Source organism: Megalops cyprinoides, chromosome 3 (assembly GCF_013368585.1).
Source record: "Megalops cyprinoides isolate fMegCyp1 chromosome 3, fMegCyp1.pri, whole genome shotgun sequence".
Classification (NCBI taxonomy): domain Eukaryota; kingdom Metazoa; phylum Chordata; class Actinopteri; order Elopiformes; family Megalopidae; genus Megalops; species Megalops cyprinoides.
The window spans coordinates 51,063,752-51,084,026 of record NC_050585.1 but is presented as its reverse complement, the minus strand read 5'-3'; the positions used below and the strand labels follow the sequence as shown (position 1 = coordinate 51,084,026).

The window sequence follows — 20,275 nt, the reverse complement described above, 5'->3', positions numbered from 1 at the left end:
TACAACATTCCTTGCTATTTTATCAAGCTCTCTGAGAGAGTCCAAGGCTGATTTTATAGCACATGATGACCTAATGTAATATAGTGATTGTATATTTACTTTATCCATTCACTTACAATAGACACACATTTATCATTCTGAATATGCTTCTATAAAGCTATAGTGTATTTACCTAAGTATACCTAAGAAAACTGAAGTACCTCATAGGGTATAAAATAGTATACAACCAAAAACACTCAAGTCCAATGTTATACCCATGATCCTATGCAGTGCCTTTCAATAAAATGCTTATTCATTGTTATAAAGGAACGCATCAACACCCACATCTTTCCAATGAATCGTTTATTATTATAAATATTTTAAGCAGGGGCAATGCAAAGTGCAGTGAGATTTTTTTTTTCCTTCCCTCCATAGACCACCCCCCCCCCCCCCCACACCTTCAACACTAAACATTAAATGTGAATATGTGGGTGAAAAATTCAGTGAGCTGCTCACAAAGTCGACGCAGCTGAAGTATGTGGCAAGAGCAGATAAACCCCACTGGGTCCTGCGGTGTGCCGAGGCTGATGATGGTGTGCGGACATGGGCAGGGATCACAGAAAACGTTAAAGCCCTCTACAGCATCCCCTCTTAAACTCACAAAACAAGCAAGACAGCATGGGGGGGGGGGGGGGGGGGGGTGGGGGGGAGGGGGGGAATGTAATTACTGTATTAATCACTTGGTAATTTCTATTCATTTCTTGTAATTGACGCTCAGTAATCTCTAAATGGTGCCAACCATGGAACATTAACACATCTCACACGACAGCAAGGCAAGACCCACAGCCATGCTGAAGTAATGAAGAAATATGTGGATTTACAGTGAAATTAAACTGACTAATGCCATTAATCTTGCTATGAAAGCAGCCTGGCTTTAGGAAGAAAAAAAAAAAACTCAACGGTGGTCTCAGGGACCGTGGCTGTGGGGCACTCCTCTTTCTTCCTTTGCCAGTTTTATACAGCAGGTTTTCATCCAAAGCCTGACAACAATATTTCATTTCTGACATCCTAATTTGAAAAAAGGCTGTGCATTTTATCTGTCATTCTGATCCACTTTCTCTCTTCCCGTTAAATCAAGGTTCGAGCTAAATGGCGAAAAAAAAGAACACGCGTCTAAAAAAAGATTTCCCCTTACTATCAGTTCCGCCTCGCAAATGTTACCCATTGCTACCTCCTACCTTTCTTCTGTCCTCTTTACAACCCACAGTCCCCATTCCTGCTATTTCTGCCTCTCCGTTTCTACCATCTCTGTCCTTTTTCTCTGCCCTTCTCTGTCCGTTTACCTCCCTCGCTCCCTCTCTCCATCTCTCACCCTGTCTCTCGCTCTCGTTTAATTTACAAATCCTCAGTCGGACAGCCAGAGAGAGCTCCATGGTAACCTGGCGCCCTGCCATCTCATTACACCGGCAATTGATTCTGGCGCGCCGCCACACTGCTGTCCCCCCACCAGCCCACTTCCCATCATGCATCTGACACTCACAGTCTGCTGTGCAGGATAAATCCAGAGTGCACACACACACACACACACACACACACACACACCCGGCAAATGCACGCACACCACACATCGTATAGACAGGGAAACAGTAAGGGACGTCCATAATACTGAAGAGATAACTACAATTTATTTCCTATCAATTTATTAAACTGAAAACTCTCAGCAAATGTTCCTGTTTTTTGTATTGCTCTTCAGGTTGCTGCTAATTGCAAAGGAGGCTTACTAATGGTAGACTGCTACTAATAAAGCAAGCCCCTCAAGTGCACATCACGTTTCATTTGAATGAGCGCTGACCACCAAAGCACAAAGAACATATCGGTGGACGCAAGACCAAGCTTCAAAGTTCCGTGAGAACATGCACTGTGGACTTTGGATACTGGGGGGGGTGAGCTTTATAAATCAGTTAAGGTAAAAATGGCAAGGTTTGGAAAAACAAGGCCAGCAACCTTATTGCTTTCGCCTGCACGCTAGAAGAGTCGTGCATGGAGTAGGCAGACCCAGATCGCCGCAGCTCAACTCAGGCCACAGCCCTTAGGGAGATTTTCTCTGATGAAAATCAGCTTTATTGCAGATGTTCTGTTTGGTCTTTCAAACACGGAGCTAAAATAAAGCATGCAAATCAGATGGATATCTCCCAGACAAAGATGGCATGGGCAGAGATGCGACGGTGACAGGAAAGGAAGCTCCCGTCTCTGTGTGTTTTCTTGGCTGTGTGGCACCACCTGGTCCACCACATTTTCCACCACCACTTGCCCTGACTTAATTTTTCTGATTGGAATACACATTTGTACTAATGTCAGTCATGGGGTGATGGTAATGAGCGATATTTCAGTGCCCATAAAACTGCTTGATATTTCACGGCTGCAACAATAGAGGAAATTACTTGCTAGCAAGTGTTTCTTGTTTTACTGTAATGCTTCCAGTTATGAGGTAACTGAAATACTTTCCCAACCACTGCACATAGTGTCTGGACAATTTTTATCACTGTTTGCTGGCTAAAGAAATTTACAGCAAGCTGTTGCATTCTAAAAAAACAGTCCAAGGTTGTAAATTATGAATGGTTTTATATGATTGCAGCAGCCTCATGAGGGGAAATTGTATTCTGATGTCTATATCTCAATGAACCCTAGGAAGATGACTGGTATTGTTTTCAACCCAAATCAATTAGAGACACTAAGGTTTATGATTTGTGTGCATGTGAAACATGACAAGAGTGGTGAATTTGCTTAGCTTAATTACTTAGAATACTTTTAAGTAATGAAATTACTAATAAAAGAAATTAAAATATTAAAGAAATTAAAATATTTTATTAGTGCCATGTCTATGAATTAAAAAAATAAAACTACTGTTGAACAATCAAATTATATTCATCTTGTTAGAACTTTCATAATTTAAAGATGTACCATCAAGTTGCCTTGGTGTTGCCTCCCATGGTAATCTGATAACTAGTTTGCTAGAAGCTAAGTATCTATTATCTGGCATGAGAAAGACAGGTAGTTCCCTGAGTTTAGAATACTGGAGATACCGTAAAGTAGCTATAGGAAAGGAAATTATGCCACGCATTCTGTTCTTGCCACTTATGAATTACTGATATATAATGTTGTTATTACTACTAGTACTACAGACCTAGCTCTCAGCTGAGAACTGTCTCATTGTGGAACTGTACATATCCTGTCCCCGTACTGTCGCTATACTTGCTGTATGCACTTTTGTACTTTGCTTTGGATAAAAGCGTCTGCTAAATAAATAAATGTAAATGTAAATGTAGTACTACTAGATACTACCAAACCTATTACAGAAAACATTTAAGTGTACCGAAACAAAGTTGTATGATTTGTTTTATTGTAAGACAAAGATGCACTGTATAAGGAAAACAGTTCAATCATCATAATTTTTGTGCACAAATCTCTATACATATGCACCCCAATACAGTACATGCCCGCCCACACACACATAACTAATCATTAGTCATTACCAAAATATTTTGAATGACTTTCAAATCAATACAATATTATCCATAGAGTAATACGACAACATGTATTTATTGTAAAAATAAGTAACTAAATAAATGCAAAAGAAAATATGCAACCCAGTCATGTTGTATGACCTTATAAATAAATAAAGGTTTTGAGGCAAAGTTAAAAAGGAGTCTTCAAACTGGTATTATCCTAAGCTGTACTCCTTTTACCAGTGTGTTTAAATAGCTTGGCGTGTACTAACTGTTCATTGTGATGGCACAGTATACAAATCTGTCTACTGAAATGTGCTGGATGATGGACTGCAAAAAGACATGATGGAGTTTCATTAATTCCACTCAAAAATGGATCGAATCTCACCAGGCTAGCCTGCTCACAAACTTCCAAGCCCCCTCCCCTCACGGCCTGATGTTCCTGGCAACCATCTAATTACCATGAATGCACCTCATCTGCTTTTAAAAACCACAGCTAAAGAAAATGTTTCACAATATTCCAATGTTTTACATGAAAGTGGAGGCAAACTATTTTGTTGCCCATGCAATATTGTGCTAAAATACATGAGCTGAAAACTGTGCTTATTCAGCCCAGACAGACCGCTACAATTGAGGCCAGAAGATGTCTGTGATTTTCAGTGTATAAAGAGCAAAGGTAAAATATGATTTGATTTCTAATTCATATAACAGTGCCTGTAGTCCTGGTCTTTGCCCCCAATATAATACTGGTTTAATTTTCTCAAAGGTTAAGCTAGCATCTTCTCTCTTTTAGTGTGAACTGTTGGAAGCTGACTGTTGCAAACTGCGTTACCAAGCTAACTAGCTAGTGCCCTGTTCTGAGGTGGTGATAATGTAATGCGCCACATACATTTTGATGCAAAATGTATGAAACACTGATGCAAAAAGTTTTTATTCCAGAAATAATGGGAAAAAAAACAGCAAAATCCTGGTGGGGCTATGTAATACTGCATACTGCACACTGCATACTGCACATTCACATGCAGAAAAAACATCAGAGCAAACCTTAAGATTTCAGTTTCCCTCAAGGTTTTTTTTTCCACAGTTTCATTTCTTTTTTCAGTCTTGCATTTTTCTCTATGTGCGGAAGTGCACACTTGTGTCAGAAATTCCTTCTTCAGACATGCTTGGAAAATGCTTTCCACACACATTATAAGTGGTGTGACCTTAAAAAAAAAGACAAAACAAGAAAGCCTAACTCACAAATGACTTGTTCAGTAATTAAGTTCACGTGCTTGGAGCTGGGCTTGGAACACCAAAGCAACACACAGTTTGCACAAAAAGGAAGAGAGGGGGGCCGTGAAAGTTGGGGAATGGTAACAATCTCTCAAAAGCAAGATGTTAGAGTGGAATGTTGCTTTACAGTTCTATGAAACCACTAATGTGAAAAGTCAATACAACATAGGAGCAGTAAACAATGGAGCCAACGAGTCAATGTTCTCCACAAAGAAAGAGCCACTAAAGCGGACACATGAGCTTATACTCACGCTGAACAATGGCGCTGAAAATGATGGGTTTCTGCACTTAAATGATGAATTGAAGAAGAAAAAATGTATTATACTGTTCAAATGTTTTGTATTAATGGAAGTTTTTTTTTAAGATTGAAGATATTCAATGCTGAAAGACTGAGGAGGCTGGAAGCATAACTCTGACAATTAATGACAGAATGTCACTGTCTGTACTACACACCCACATACGCACAAATGCACACAGCTGCATATAAATGTGAACCTGAATCTTCAGTTTTTTACACAACAACATTGTCCACTTAATGAAACACGGTGTTCTAAATTTCAGTTGACAATATTTCTACTGTAATATCTCTCTGAATAAAAAGCAATGATTTTCTTACTTTGCAACTTTGAAAAAATAATGTATAGCACTATATACAATGTTAAAGTATAATATAATATTATATAATCAGAAGTTAATTATTTATCTATAGATTATAATTTATTATGATTTATGACATGGCTAAAAAGACCTGATAAAGAAAACATGTCTCTATCTAAAGAGACTAGAATATCAAAGAGCACTCTCAGTTTCTGCACTTACAGAGTACTGTGTGATAAAAACCAGCAATTATGATATTAAATTGCATATGAGGGAAGGATAGATGGTGTTAACCTGTGGCTCATGACTATGATGGATAATTTGTTTATTGTGAGAAATAAATAGTACTAAATACTACACATAAAAAAATAGAAAAAGAACATTTGTTCACATCATTTTCACATTCAACACGTTTTTCTCTACTATACCTATTCAGCAGAATTTATTTTCCATTGACACAAAAAGCAGAAGGAACACAGTATATCATTGCTCGAGTCTTTTTTATTTTTACTTGAATGCTAAATAAAGGCATATGTCACCTTTTAACTTATGACAATGACCAGCACTTAATTTATGGCCCTTTGTGGAATGTGTCTAGAAGGACATATTTATGTGAGACGCTGATACACTGGTTGTTCTTGTTCTGCAATTCAATGACATTACATACGACTGCAGACCTCAGTCTCCCTCTTGCACTTACTATGACATTGTATGTTATGTAATGACTCATATTACAATGACTACTATTGGTCACGACACTAATGATTTGGTAAGCCTACCCAACTCTCTACTCTCTCTAAGCCTACCCTTTTTGTATGTCATACATATCTAAGGGATGCTGTCCATTTAACCATTATGGTATTTTGTTACCACTGAATAAGGAATAAGACACTTAAGAAAGAGTGACATTTGCAGTCCTTATACAAAATTAAGCATTTATTTACGCGTGTAATATTTGTCACTGTCTACCATATCAGTTAGTTTGAATGCCCGTCCAAGTTTTAAACATAGAAACTCTTCCTGTAATTTTCTGTTTCATTAAAGGACTTGATCTGGTTTTCTTGTCTTAGGAAAAAAACAATTATAAGAATTTTGATCAAGAACCCGTCTGGAGCAAAGTGACATGAGACCATGTTAACCCATATGATTGTTTCTCTCGGATTGGTATCCACAGCTGTTACATACAGGGAGAGTTTCTCAAAGATAATTACACAATTAAGCTGGTAATTAAATTAGAGTGAAAATAATACATTAATTCCCATCAGCCTTTTTTCTGCTCTTGACCATGCGTAACACTGTAGACAATAACATGACAGAAGCTAGCACCTGCATGCATAAGAGTGAGCTGAATATTTTCTCATATTTGGACTTTCTCTCCTTAAGGCTATAAGAACATGACACTAAACATGTGCCAAACATACAGATACAAAATACTTAAAGTAGAAAACTACAGAAACGTGCAAAACTGAGATGCTTTTATGCAGAGTGACTGACACAGTTTAGATATCATCCATTAACACAGCTGGATATTTACTCAATTCAATTCAAATCAAGTACCTTGCACAACAACAGTTCCCCACCTGGGAATCTCAAGAGCATCCTTTGGGTTATGATCACGTTTAAGGAGTTTTCTTAGTAGTTAACATACAACAAACTGGTGGCAAATTCAAGATGGAAGTAACATTTTCCCAATAATGTCTTTTCTGTTCTGTTTGAAGGGGGACCGATGGAAGGCAGTTTGCATACAGGATGCAGGAAAGGAGGCAGGGGAAAATGTGTCACAGATCAGATCTTGTATATGCAGACCTGCCAAAGGTGTGGCACCGGCCTCTGATCTTTTGGAGCTTCCCATCAGCTCTGCAGTCCTTTGCTTTCCCATAAAGAGCTGTCCCTCTGCACAGCTGCGCCGTGTCTGCTAATCAAACGTGTGAATGACATATCAATGCCACATGCCAACATTGTGTGAAATGGTCTGTTTTCGGGGGGGGCAAAAGGCTGGTAACGGTGTATGCAAACAATCGATGAACACTTTTCCACCCAGAGCTGAAGAGCTGGCCGCTGGCGGAGAGCCTCCCTCAAACTGTAGTTTTTGGAGGGTTGTGCGCAGTTAAAGTGGAGAACCTCTGCCAGCACGCGGGGCCCCCTCTGCACATGCCTGAATATACATGGGTTGTTTGAGGACACAGTAATTTATGCTACTTGATCCTCGCAAAGGGGCGGGCTAGAGGATGCCTGGCCCCTGGGAGAAGCATGCCAGGAATTTTAAGAGCCAAGACTGCTGGCTCAGCACTGCAGCCAGATGTGGAGAGGCTACCTGGAGGGGGGGGGAGAGAACGAGGGAGAGTGCAGGCACCGTGCTCCTTCCGCCTTGACGGTCAAGAAACTTGGTTCTCCTGCCAGAAAAGGACAAGGCTCTCTGCTGCTGGCAAGAGGAAGCTCTGCAGATCTCTCGCTCACAGCTGGAGGAACCGGACTGTATGCATGCGGTCCAGCGCCGAAAATGACAGAAATAATACCCAGTTAAATCTCCTCAGTTCAGCTCGTTGTGTGCCATATGATCTCACTTGCTGGCCTTGCTCGTGCAAAAGCACATGGTAAGACAGCAGTGGTTTATGAGGAGGCTTTAAAATATCTCACAGCTAATACGTCTGTTGCGTTACTGGGAAATAAAAATGGTAACAGGGAAGAGACGAGCCACATACGGTCTGGTGGTCTCGTGTTTGTCCCGGCAACGAGGCGAGATATGTTTTGATACATGTATGATGGAATGTGGATGAAGCGACCTTTTGTTTTGATACAGAGTGGAAGCATTGGTAATAGTGCTGCATATCACATTATCTGAGATTTGTGCTGCCGCTATTGCTGTTTCTCCACATGCAGCTAGGTGCTGGGAGCCGCTGTGACTCACACGATAATGAACGATTGGCTATTTAAAGGTCAGAACCAGCCTGTTAGTCCGCAGCTTCCTTTTCCTCCTCAGGTTTGGGCGAAGCCAATTATACCCTCTGTGATTCACTTCCTAAGTTCACAGCCGGCCAAATAGAAGGACTGACACATAGGAAAGGGAAGAGAACCGCCACCGTGGTCCAGCCCGGTGACACCCAGGAAGAGTCAGGCCCGTCTGCAGCCTGTAACACTCATCCGTTACGAGGCACACGGCGAACAACTCCACTGGAAAGTAGCTACCAGGGATGTACATCAGTAGATATTTGCATACAGTCTGTGGGCTCACTGGAACAACTACGTTGTGGTTACAGCCGTAAGCCCGTGACAAGAGGTCCGCAGGTTTACATACGTAACATCAAATTGGAAGAATGTATTTTCCTTTCGGGAATTTCCATATTTAGTTGGTATGTCCACAGTTTCTCTGCCCGCTCATCTTAATAAAGATGGCTACGCATCTGAATAGCTGTTGCTATGGATAACTAAGCAGTGAAGATGCTGGCACTTCTCTCCCAAAAACACATGGTTTCCATTTCTGAAATGTGGCTGTGGTTGAAGAAAACCTCTCTGGCCTTGAAGCGAAATGGGTTTGTTGAAGGATTTAGTGAAAAAAGACCAAAAGTTTAACAAAAAATGTATTTCATTAAATTTGAAAATTGAGTAAAATAACCTTGACATAATGATTGCCGCAGCATTGTGGAGCTCCATTCCAAAGTCCTGGGAGCTGGAGCGCGTTTAAGGAGAGGTGACCTTGCCACGGCGCTGAAACGCCTCACCCGCCCCCCCCTGCCACCCCCGCCCTTTTTACTAAATCAGCACTGCCCTTGTGCTGCAGCCCTGGCATCATGGCACCCCCCCCCCCCCCCCACCACACACTGCCTCTCACACGATGGTCAACTTTGATGAGAGGACACAGAATGAACTCCTTTGACTGTAGAAACTGCAGAGGAAGATTTCAGGGAGGAAGGACAGCCACGTATCCTGCCACCTCACGGCCAGGTCTCTGTCAGCCGACGGAAAAACTAAAGCCGCAGGCAAAGTGACAATGACGAGACACCACTGTACATGTCCACAGGGCGAATTTACAGCTTGGGAACAGATACCATTTTACACACGCTGTGGTTATGTAACTGAAGAAAGAAAAGCACATATTTCCCTGTAATGAGCTTGACTGCTTTCTTTCAGGCAAGCCTGATGTAGAAAGATAGACCGTAGGGCTGGGGACTCACAACTGCATGCGAGGAAAAATGGCAATTATGCACAAGTGCTGTAATAGCTGCCTATACAAGACAACACCCAGTGCCCTCCCCAAAACGGTTCATCTGCGTTTGAACCTGGATACAAACAAATATTAAATACTGATTGGGTGCCCAAATGCAGAACTCAATGTTACATCAGTATTTAAGTTCCAGGCCGCTTCTGTCAATGTTTACTGAGGAACATACATGGGAAACCAAAACTGAATTTCTGTGGCCACTCTTGGTCTGGCTTGATTTTTTTTTCAATATCAAGGTCAAGTAACTCCATTTTTGAGAGGCAAATATCTAATTTGAGTTCCATAGGAAACATTCTTGTCAGTAATTTCAACAAAACCTTATATTATCATTATAGCAAGATAAAAAAAATGGCTACCCGTTACATGGGAAGACAAATAGCTTTGCTAAAACATGTACCATATCCTCATATAATGTTTTTTGGAGATAATATATTGTACAAAAATAGACCATGTATTTTATGGGCAGCTGAATAAATAGGTAGCTTAATATAAATGAGTATAAATTAGTGTATAATTGTGTATATATATATATATATATATATATATATATATATATATAGAGAGAGAGAGAGAGAGAGAGAGCGGGCTCAAACTCACACAACTTTCATTTATATCCTTTTAAAATGTAACACGTAGTTAAGATGCAAACGTACCAGAAACTACAGAACAGCATACATAAGACTGAAATGGGACGAGGAAATTACAGCAGGTCCAAAGCAAATGGTATAAGGATGTGATGCACATTACAGTGGTTAAAGAATAAAAGACTGATTCATATTCGGCTAAGTGACTGCACAGTAATTTCTTTGGCAACCAAAAAGCACCTCAAGTTAGTCATCCAGCTCAGGACTCAAATTTTCACAGCACACGCTGAATCAGGTTTCACCATTTGACGCTGTCTGTGAAGTGTAAGCGGGGAGAAACCCCGCCAGACTTCGGAGGCATTAGGCTGTGGGGAGCTGTGTGAAACTGGTGAAGCCCCGCAGCTCCGAAGGGGTTTGGCCGGTCCCTTTTTAACCACCTGTCCGCACTGCCAGAGTGACCGCCAGTGGGAAAGAGCCGAGGGCAGCTGACACAAAGACCTGCTCCCACAACCCCCCCTTCCTCCACCTCCTCCTCCTCCTCCTTCTCCTCCTCCTCTCCCTCTCTCTCCCTCTCTTGGAGCCCCCGCTGGGCTGGCTTTGTCTTTTAATAGGGGCTAACACTCGACCCCGGATCCCTCCCATGGGGCCGGGGCCCATGAATGCCCCCTCTGTGAGCCGTGTTCTTTCATTTCCCTGCTCTTTCTCTCTGAGAATGCCTGCGCCATGAGGTAAGGGGGCCTCTGTACCTCCCCAGACCAGAACACACACACACAAAAAAAAATGAGTCATGTGGTGGTAACAAGCCACTTTACTGTTCCCTGCAAACCCACTCACTCCTCTCGCGTCCCGGGAGCCATTCTTCTGGATCTTCCGCAACACGGCTTTCCCTCCAATTAAAACCCATTTGTTCAAACAGTGTCGCAGCGGCCGCTGCCCAGGGAGAACTTGAGAAGAATACTGTTTATTTGAAGTGTGAAAGCAAGTGCTGATTAGCACTCCTGATGGATTCTGTTTCCCAATCAATAAAGATTCTCTAATCCTGGACAGTCTTGTTGGTTGACAAGCCAAGAGAAAAAAAAACACGATTGACCATTGAAGTAGGTTCTATAAAAGCTAAAGGATTAAATTTTACAGAAGATCATAAATGTCACGCATGTTTTTACTGATGCACCTTGAAGAAAAAAAAAAAAGTACTTATACAACGATGGTGCTCTGCAATGCAAAACTCGCTACTTCCAAGGTTGTTTAGGACAAAGATGAGAGCTGAATAAATCAACCAGTCACAGGCACGGTGACATATTATGCATGTTGCATGGGAGAGGGACCACACAGACTCCATCTCCTTACACTAGGCCTTTAACATGCTTCCTGATCGTCACCGGGGTGGGGAAGCAGATAGTGACAGAGTGTGCATCAGGCAATGGCCTATGACAGCTCAGCTCTCACTGGCATAGGTACAGCATTTACAGGAGACTCTCAGGCCAGGCCAATTAAAACAAGCTGGAACAAACTGCTGAGCCAAGCATGTCTTTGTGCAACTTGCTTTCATGGCTGTATCGTAACTCTCCACTCTCCTGTTTTTTTTTTTTTTTTTTTTTTTTTTTAGTTTTAGGTGGAATCTTTCCCAAGGTCAGTGCCAGTGCCTCTACAGAAAAGAAAAAAAGAAGAGTGCTCTTTTTTTTTTCCCTCCTCGTAAAACAGGGTTCGAAGCATCCTGCTTTAGAAGGATGCCCAATTGGACAAGCTTAAATAGAAACTAGACACTTGTGCTTGTGTGACACAAAAGAACAAAAAAAGTGTGGTTTCTGTGGGGACCGAGGAACGGTTAACCCGATGTGTGCCCTGCCCTGCAGTGCACAGTCTGTTAAAGGCTGGCCAAGTAAAATGGGGTGCTACTGCCACCTCTGCTCTAACAATTTTAGCACTGCCCTGCCTGTTCTCCAATTCTTAATACCAACTTTGAAGTGCAACTAGTTTCGTAAAAAAAAAAAAAAACTCGCATTAAAGAGAGCCGAAATGGCTATTCCTTGAAATACGTTAAATCTTGAGAAAATGTAACATAGGGTTTCACAGCGATAGAAAGAAATGTCAAAAAGGAAAAAAAAAATCATGGAGCCTTGTACCTACGCATACAGATACCTATGCATACATCCACACACAAACAGAGAGAGAGAGACAGACAGACAGACAGAAAGAGACAGAGACAGAGACACAGGCAGGGAAAGAGACAGAAAGGCAGATACAGGTAGTATGGTCAGGCTGCCCATAAATATTAATGCTGGCATTGGCTCCATGTACATCTTACATCAACATCATGGAAAAATGGTCAAGGTCTTTGTTTCTTTTGTATGTCTTTCCCATTATTATATTGCATACATATATATTGCATTAAATATATTGCATATATTTAATTATCAAATGCAATATGGTTTACGTTTATTTGCACTTACTGTAAGGACAGCATTCAGCAATATTCTTTATGGTACAATTAGTAAAAGTGCTCTGTAAATTAGGAGTTTCCCAGAAAACAAATGTATCTCTACTGCAAATAAATAAATAAACCATGTCTGGATTAGATGAAGGCATTGTGGTAAGCTAATTGGCTGGCTAACATTGTGGCTTTAATGACCTCCACAAAGGCTGACAAAGAAATCTTTGTGTCGCAGTATTTAGAACTGAACTATATCTGTCTGTGTCTTTTTTCGGTGGATTCAGTACAACTACATTCTGCTTTCTCTACTTTTTACTGACGGAATAACATGTTTTAGTGTCACATATTTTCATTTATTTCAGTGATACTTAAAATTGCTTTGTAAATAGTGAAAAGGTAGCAACTTCGTTTTGCTCTGTACAGTCAAAGACAGAGCACCTTGGGGTTAGACAGAATCTGGGGTTTTAGTCTTCGCTACTATCTGAATGTTTCAAAAAGGAAATAATATGCTATAAATAAACCTATGTAAATGCGTTTTCATAACTACATACAGCTTTTACCAAAATCCAGCTCATATGTTATATGTTAGGTTATTACAAGTCTGTGTCTTTAGTAGAGCTACACATTGTGCATGTAGCAATAAGGGACAACTGTGTTATTCTCTTAATAAACTAAAAAAAAACTAAAATAACTGAAAGAAAGTGTCGGCTTGGATATACTTACATCAATCGATCTTATAACAGTCTTCTACCCTACTACTTCAACATTTTCTACTTGTGCTCCTTATTAGAACACATACAATTTTCCTGTGCCTGTGTTGATTCATAAATACAATATAAAGTTACATTATCCGGTATTCATATATACTTTGGTGTTGGTGTAGCTACAACATCTGAAGAGATAGCAAGTCTTGAAGCTGCCTATACTGAATTCTGGATTCAGAAAAACTAGTTAGAACAACTTGCTGCATTGATGTTCTGAAGTCCTTTTCAGTCTGTGCAGTCTGTATGAACACATTTCGTCTTGAGTGTGACAATTAAAATTTTATAAATGTGGAAATATTTTTAGCAGTTCCGTCACTTAGCGTACTTCCGTATCTATGAGCTACCAGTCACTAGATAGCGTAGTGTATGAATTTTTAAAAACTTTGTTTGAGAATATTAAAATGCTTTCAAAAGTGCAGAAAGAGGGAACATAGCTTATGAATATGCTAAAGTAAAAGGCAAGAGTAGAAGTTGAGAACACACAGCTACAGTAGCAGGAGGCCATGGTTCAGCAAACAGGGGTGCTTTCACCTGTTCACCTGTTTGGCGGGGAATTACGCAAGTCCTACTTGGAGTCCTACTAAGTCCTACTAGGAAACAAGCCACCATATAATGAAGCTGTCATCTCAATTTGGCCAAGCTAGCTAACTAGCTAGCTGCATCTGTATTTTAACAATTAAAATCCTTGGTCAAGTAAGATGACAGACCAAATTTCTACAGCTGGGCTCACATGTACTGGATCACGGGATGAAAGTTAACTTTCACTTTCAAGTGACTGGAGGAGGTATAGCAGAGAGTACTTCACTGCAAGCATGTCAATGGGGTGACTGCTGACAGATTATGTCTAGCTAATCTGTGCTGAGAAAAATGTCGATATTTTCCAGTACATACTTATTTCTGGGCTTTTCCATCAGTACTGCTGTAAAATCAGTGATCCACAATCTCCAGAGATTTAGCTAGTAATGTGACCTCAGGGAGGGGGCATATAGCAAATTTGTGCCAAATTATGAATTATTTTGGATTGGTTAGCTGGCTAGCTAGTTCAGATTCTACCACAATTATATAACTAGCTATATATTGGCATGTTCTTGGGATGATGTAGAATTTAAAATAAAAATATGAGACTATTCTGTGTATTTCTAAATCTTAACGTCTGAAATATATTATTCTAGTGTCAGTGTAAAATTTACTTCTAATCCCAACATTTGCCCACTGATTCTGTCTGCAGAACCTAACTTGATTTACCCTCCACCCTCTTATAAATAATGCCTAATATATAAAACCTGAGGAAATTAACTTGAAAATCTAAATTTTCTTGATTGCCCTTTACTTGGACTTTTAAACTCAAGATTTATTTTTTCAGTACAAATGTATAAATGGACTTGAGAAAAAGTTATCATTTACATTCAATATAAATCAAAATTAAGGATACAGTTAACAAATACAAATGCATTTATAATTACAGTGATTTTTTAAACTATTTTTAAGTAATGTTTTGCCCCTCAAAATACTCTAAATACTAGCCATTCCAATAGTAATTCTATATAGCAAATCTTTGGAAACATTCCCATCTAAATGGCTTCCCCTCTATACTGTGCTGCTAATATTATTTATCAGTTTATTATACACATCTTTGGGTACACAAATTTGGGTAAGATGGGTAAGATGAAATTTTGCTTGGTTCATTCAAAAAGAATTAACAGATCCTTACTGTGAGACATTTTATTTATTAAGCAAGCATGACAATAAATAACTTACTTCACTTATTATTCATTCAAACCAAAACCAATTCTCCTTTGCTCTGTATTTTTTTTTCATAAATTTGGCAACACAATATTCTAAAAGTAAACAGGGATAAGGCAGACATATTTTTTTAAGTGGGCCTATTTGTAGCACTGATTACAATCTTGTCCTTGACTAAGTAAATGCCTGTGACTGAAGCACAACCCACACAACCTACAAACTGTCACCAGCATGTCTATGGCTACCTCCAAATCATTGCCAAAATAAGGCCCTGTTATCCTTGCCAGAAGCCAAAAAAAAACCTGCACATTCTTTTACCACTTCCTGATTGCACTATTGTAATCTGCTTTTAGCTGGTGTCCATGCTGAATTTTCACACAAGCCACAATACGGCCAGAACTGTGTCTCCAGGGTTCTGACAAGCACAACACCACAGGATCACATCAAGCTTGTGCTTTTTAAATTACATACTAGATTTCTGTATATGAACAGGACTGATTTCCTGCTCCTCCTCTTCACCTACAACTTCATGGAACAACACGGGCTTACCTGCGGGATATACTCTGTGTTAACGTATCTACATACTCTACGGTATTTTCACAAACAGGTGCAATAAAAGTGAATAAAATTTTGTCTATACTGAGACATTAAAAACCTAACACATGAGTCTGGCCCAGGAGTTTACTAAACAAGAGCGAAATATAATTATTCATGTATTTTCCAGATGAAAAAGGTTACAGCATTTAATGATTTGTCACTTATGACACATCCATGTCCAAACAAGTACTTCAATCAAAGCAGGTCAGATACCATGGGGGGACCGTTTTTTTTTTTTTTGTTGTTGTCAATCAACGAGTTGAATATCTTGTATGTCTTCCATTTGCTGTTTGCAGTGCTCACACTCGTTTAATGCTCTCTGGGAAATCGCATTCCGCTGAGAGGGAGGTGCCGCTCACAGCTCAACACAGAGGCATGGCCTGTGGTCAAGCTGTGGTCAAAACAACAAACACGGCCATCCAGAGCATCCCAGGACTCACGGTGAGAGAATCGGCTGCCTGTCTGTACACGTTTTACTGCGCCAGGAAACACTGGCAGATACAGACCACATGTAGCTGTACACTGTCATTCATAAATGTTGGGCCATTATTTTGTACAGAGTGGGGTGAGTAACGTTACCTGTGATCTCAATTCATACTGCACGGCAGCCTATACCGGTGCGAGTTGCACAGCACAACATCATTGGTGCGGCAGTGTAGCATCGCGATGAAAGAGCAGGACTCCTAACCGAAAGGTTGCTGGTTCAATTCTTCACTGGGGCACTGCTGCTGTGTCCTTGGGCTAGGTACTTAACCCACAATCGGCTCAGTAAATATACAGCTGTATAAGTGGATAACATTGTAAAAAAAAAAAAAAAAACTTTAACCAATGTAAGTTGCTGTGGATAAGAGCGTGTGTTAAATGCCAATAATGTAATGTAATGCAACACAGATGATACCTCAGCCCATCCACCATTATGCTAGCCCTTTAGCACCCTTGAGTAGCATTTCCTACTGCCCCCAGCATGACTTATTTTATGTAGTGCATGTGTTATGTTAGCATTAATAAGTTTCTCATAGTTTTCACTGCCGCATTTGCTATATTTTCTAACATTAAATCACTGCTTCTTCAAAGCTATCGTTAGCTGGAATTTTTCTGATTTGGGAGTCAGAACTGTGTTATGCTGCTTATGTTGCAATTTATGCGAATCTGCATTGAAAAATAAATAATCATATTGAATTTGTGGAATGTTTTTATGTGAAAAAGCAGTGGGCTTAGAACAGATGTTGCTTTGTTGCGTCACTTGTAAATAGCCGTTCTAATCTAGTGTTCTGATCACACCCGTTTGACCGTACGCTGTAGGGACCACTCTAGAATGATCACACCGGTTTAACCGTACGCTGTGGGGACCACTCTAGAATGATCACAACCGTTTGACCGTACGCTGTAGGGACCACTCTGGAATGATCACACCCGTTTGACCGTACACTGTAGGGACCACTCTAGAATGATCACACCCATTTGACCGTACGCTGTAGGGACCACTCTGGAATGATCACACCGGTTTGACCGTACGCTGTAGGGACCACTCTAGAATGATCACACCGGTTTGACCGTATGCTGTAGGGACCACTCTAGAATGATCACACCCATTTGACCGTACGCACAAAAGGGCTAGAGGGGCAACAGCACCAGCGACACTGAATTTCTGTAATTTCAGTTTCTGCTGAAGCATTTGTAATCTCAGGCATGACCTGTTGACCTTAGAAGGTCATTCAGCACAGAAGCCCAAGTGCATTCAGAGGCTGCATCTGGCTCTCATGCGTTCAGTGGTCTGTCATGCCTCCATCCTGGTGCTGCCATCTTACTTTGCCTGAGCTCTCATGGTCACGGTGACATCCAGACCTGTCTGTGGCACTTTGGGCGGCAGGAAGAGTCTAATCCTGCTGATGCCAATCCTAGACAGGGGTGGTGACAAATGGCTGCTCTGTCTGAGAGTATCTTAACTGCATTTTTATTAGAATTTGTAAACATATACTTCTGAGAAAATACTGGAACTAAAGCCACTTGCTACCTTTTTAATAACTCCCAGATTAATTTAGTATTTATTATGGCAGCAGATGTGGAACAGCAACCAGAACTCTGAACAATTATTACTAGTTCAACTGCAGCACAACATTTTTTGAATATGTAATATTACCACCTTCTTTCATTCTTTTTCCACATTTGTCACAGGTAGCCACAATGCAAGATTTGACATGGCCACTTAAGTCCATGTAATTATTATGATGCAGTTTTATTTCACTAATAACAGTCTGTCAAATATCAATGCTGGCTAACAATCTCACCCACTGTCAGCACATCATTTAATCAATATTCATTTTTCATTCGGAAAATATTGATTTAAAGCAATAAAAACAAGGAAATGAAACCTCAAAAATTTCATGCTGTACTTGAACTGAGACCATAGACATAAGATTAGAGATATACTGTATAAGAAATAGAAATTTCATATGAGTTTAATATTTTTTTTCTAAATGAAGAAGATCTCAACGAGAGGATATTAAGACTGAAACATCACTGAAATAAACATACTGCTAGAGATTATGTGAAAGATAAACTATGTTTTGGGAAGAACTTTTTGAATCAAGTTTGTTCTCACTCTCTCCATATACTGTATACGCACATGCATACCACAGTTACCTAGGCCTAGATGTTGTTTTTGACATATCATTTCACAACATGATATTGGAGGGTAGAAGCAATGTTAAGTAAGTAAGTTTGGAGCATTAAATCCAGGAAATGTAACAGCCTGGGCATCTCAAGAATCCAGCCAGTACATGGATCTTACAGTGTTGATTTAGAGAACAAAACATATGCCATTTATTCAGGAGAGTCTTCATTCACCTAAAAATCCATCACTTTCTTCAATTAATAAGCTATCGGCTACACACATGGGCAGTGTAGATCAAAGGCTTCTTCTCACTGAATTTAAATGAGAGCGTTTAGTGACCATACTTACTCACTGGTCTGTTCCTCTCTCAACATCCACAATCCACAGCTTCAGGGCCAAGCCACAGACAATGATTTCCTGGGAAAACGAGCAGAAAAACGGGTTCACATGGACATGTGTAGAGATATATTTGGCATATGCATTTAGGAATATGAAAAACTCATTCTTAAAATCATTGGAAAGCAACCGTGCAACTAAGGCGGGGATTTGTGTAAAATAGTTTCCAACTGTGCGTCATTTCAACTGGCGAAGGGACAGACAGAGAGAGCCTGCACAGTCCCACATTTGGCCCAGTGCACATCTCCGAGACACAGTCATTGCACAGCTATGACATTATTGCTGTTACCGAACGCTCACTTACGTGTTCCTCTCTGACTCACTGCACTTTCACCGGTCAGCCCCGAGCAGAAACAGGTAATTAATCCCCCTTTATTGTTTGAACGTCCCCTTGATTCATATCCTACCGCTGTGAGTAAGGACGCCAGGCCGTCAGCAGCGTGACGCGTCGAGTGTGGGTGGATTCCTTAGGGGTTAGTGGGAGGAAGTGGGGCCAGCGCTCGGTTGGCCTGGGTTGCTGTCTTCCACCACACAGCCAACACTCAAACGGACCATCATTTGCACAGGAAATTCAACACTTCCTTTCACTTTGTTCATACTTCTCCTTTCCTTAGACTCGTCAGAGGCAGTACAGGATTGGATTACAACATGCTTAAGTATTTTTTGTCTTATTTCATTACTATTATTTCATGCTGTATTTCCAAATATTGTATTGTTTTGTATAAGTTTTGATGTGTTTTCAAGGTTTTCAGCATAAGACTGACTTGACTGGGTTAAAAAAAAAAGTATTAAAGGAAATTTATACATTTATGTCATATTTTTCATCACATACACAGTTTCATTTAAAGAGGGCATCCTTACTTCATATTAAAAAATTGTAAAACAAATCAATGGCAGGCAGATGACAGATGCCACATTTCTATGAATGGGGAAACCGTAAGCATTTGAATACTCTTCACTCTGCAGCTGAGAGCAGCCGTTCACTTGTATGCTGCACTTTGCTAGCAGTTAACAGCTCTCCACCTCTCTCCATAGGATGCACTCTGACACCCTCCACACATATACAGTATTGCACACATTCAGCCAATGACCTGCGCCTTGCGGCCCATGCAGAATCCAACCCATTCAGCATCCGCTCGCAAAGTTCATTATGTTAATAAGAGAACCCTGTCTATTCAAACCCACAACATCTGAACTGCAACGTGATATACATGACGTGGATACATGCAATGTACCTACACAGGAGGGGTGGATAAGAATCAGGGAGAGAAACCCAAGCAGCTGGGCACGTTGAGATTAAGCCCCGGCCAAACTCGCGGGGATAAACCGTGCCTTGCAGACCATCCAAATGCACAGTGGACACATGGCTGTTTAGCGTTGGACCCTGGTGTAAAAATACTTGGTGTTTATTCTGCTGTAAATATCTGAGCCCTCCATGACAGCCTTCCCAGCCCCATTGTCTGCCCGACTGTGCCCTGCAGTTTAACCACAGCTCAAGTTATTCTGGGTCCCGGGCACTGGAGACCTGTCCCGTCCCTGCTGAAACAGGGGCACTTGACAGGGCAGTTGT

At 40.7% G+C, this 20,275-nt stretch overlaps 1 long non-coding RNA gene across 1 annotated transcript in view; it reads right to left on the bottom strand.

Annotated features, from left to right (window-relative positions):
* The window catches only part of LOC118773999, a 96,261-nt gene that overhangs the window by 10,723 nt on the left and 65,263 nt on the right, over positions 1-20,275 (bottom strand). The window contains exon 4 of the long non-coding RNA XR_005004798.1: positions 18,658-18,726. This is a non-coding gene — a long non-coding RNA (uncharacterized LOC118773999). The remainder of the gene's footprint in view (positions 1-18,657; positions 18,727-20,275) is intronic.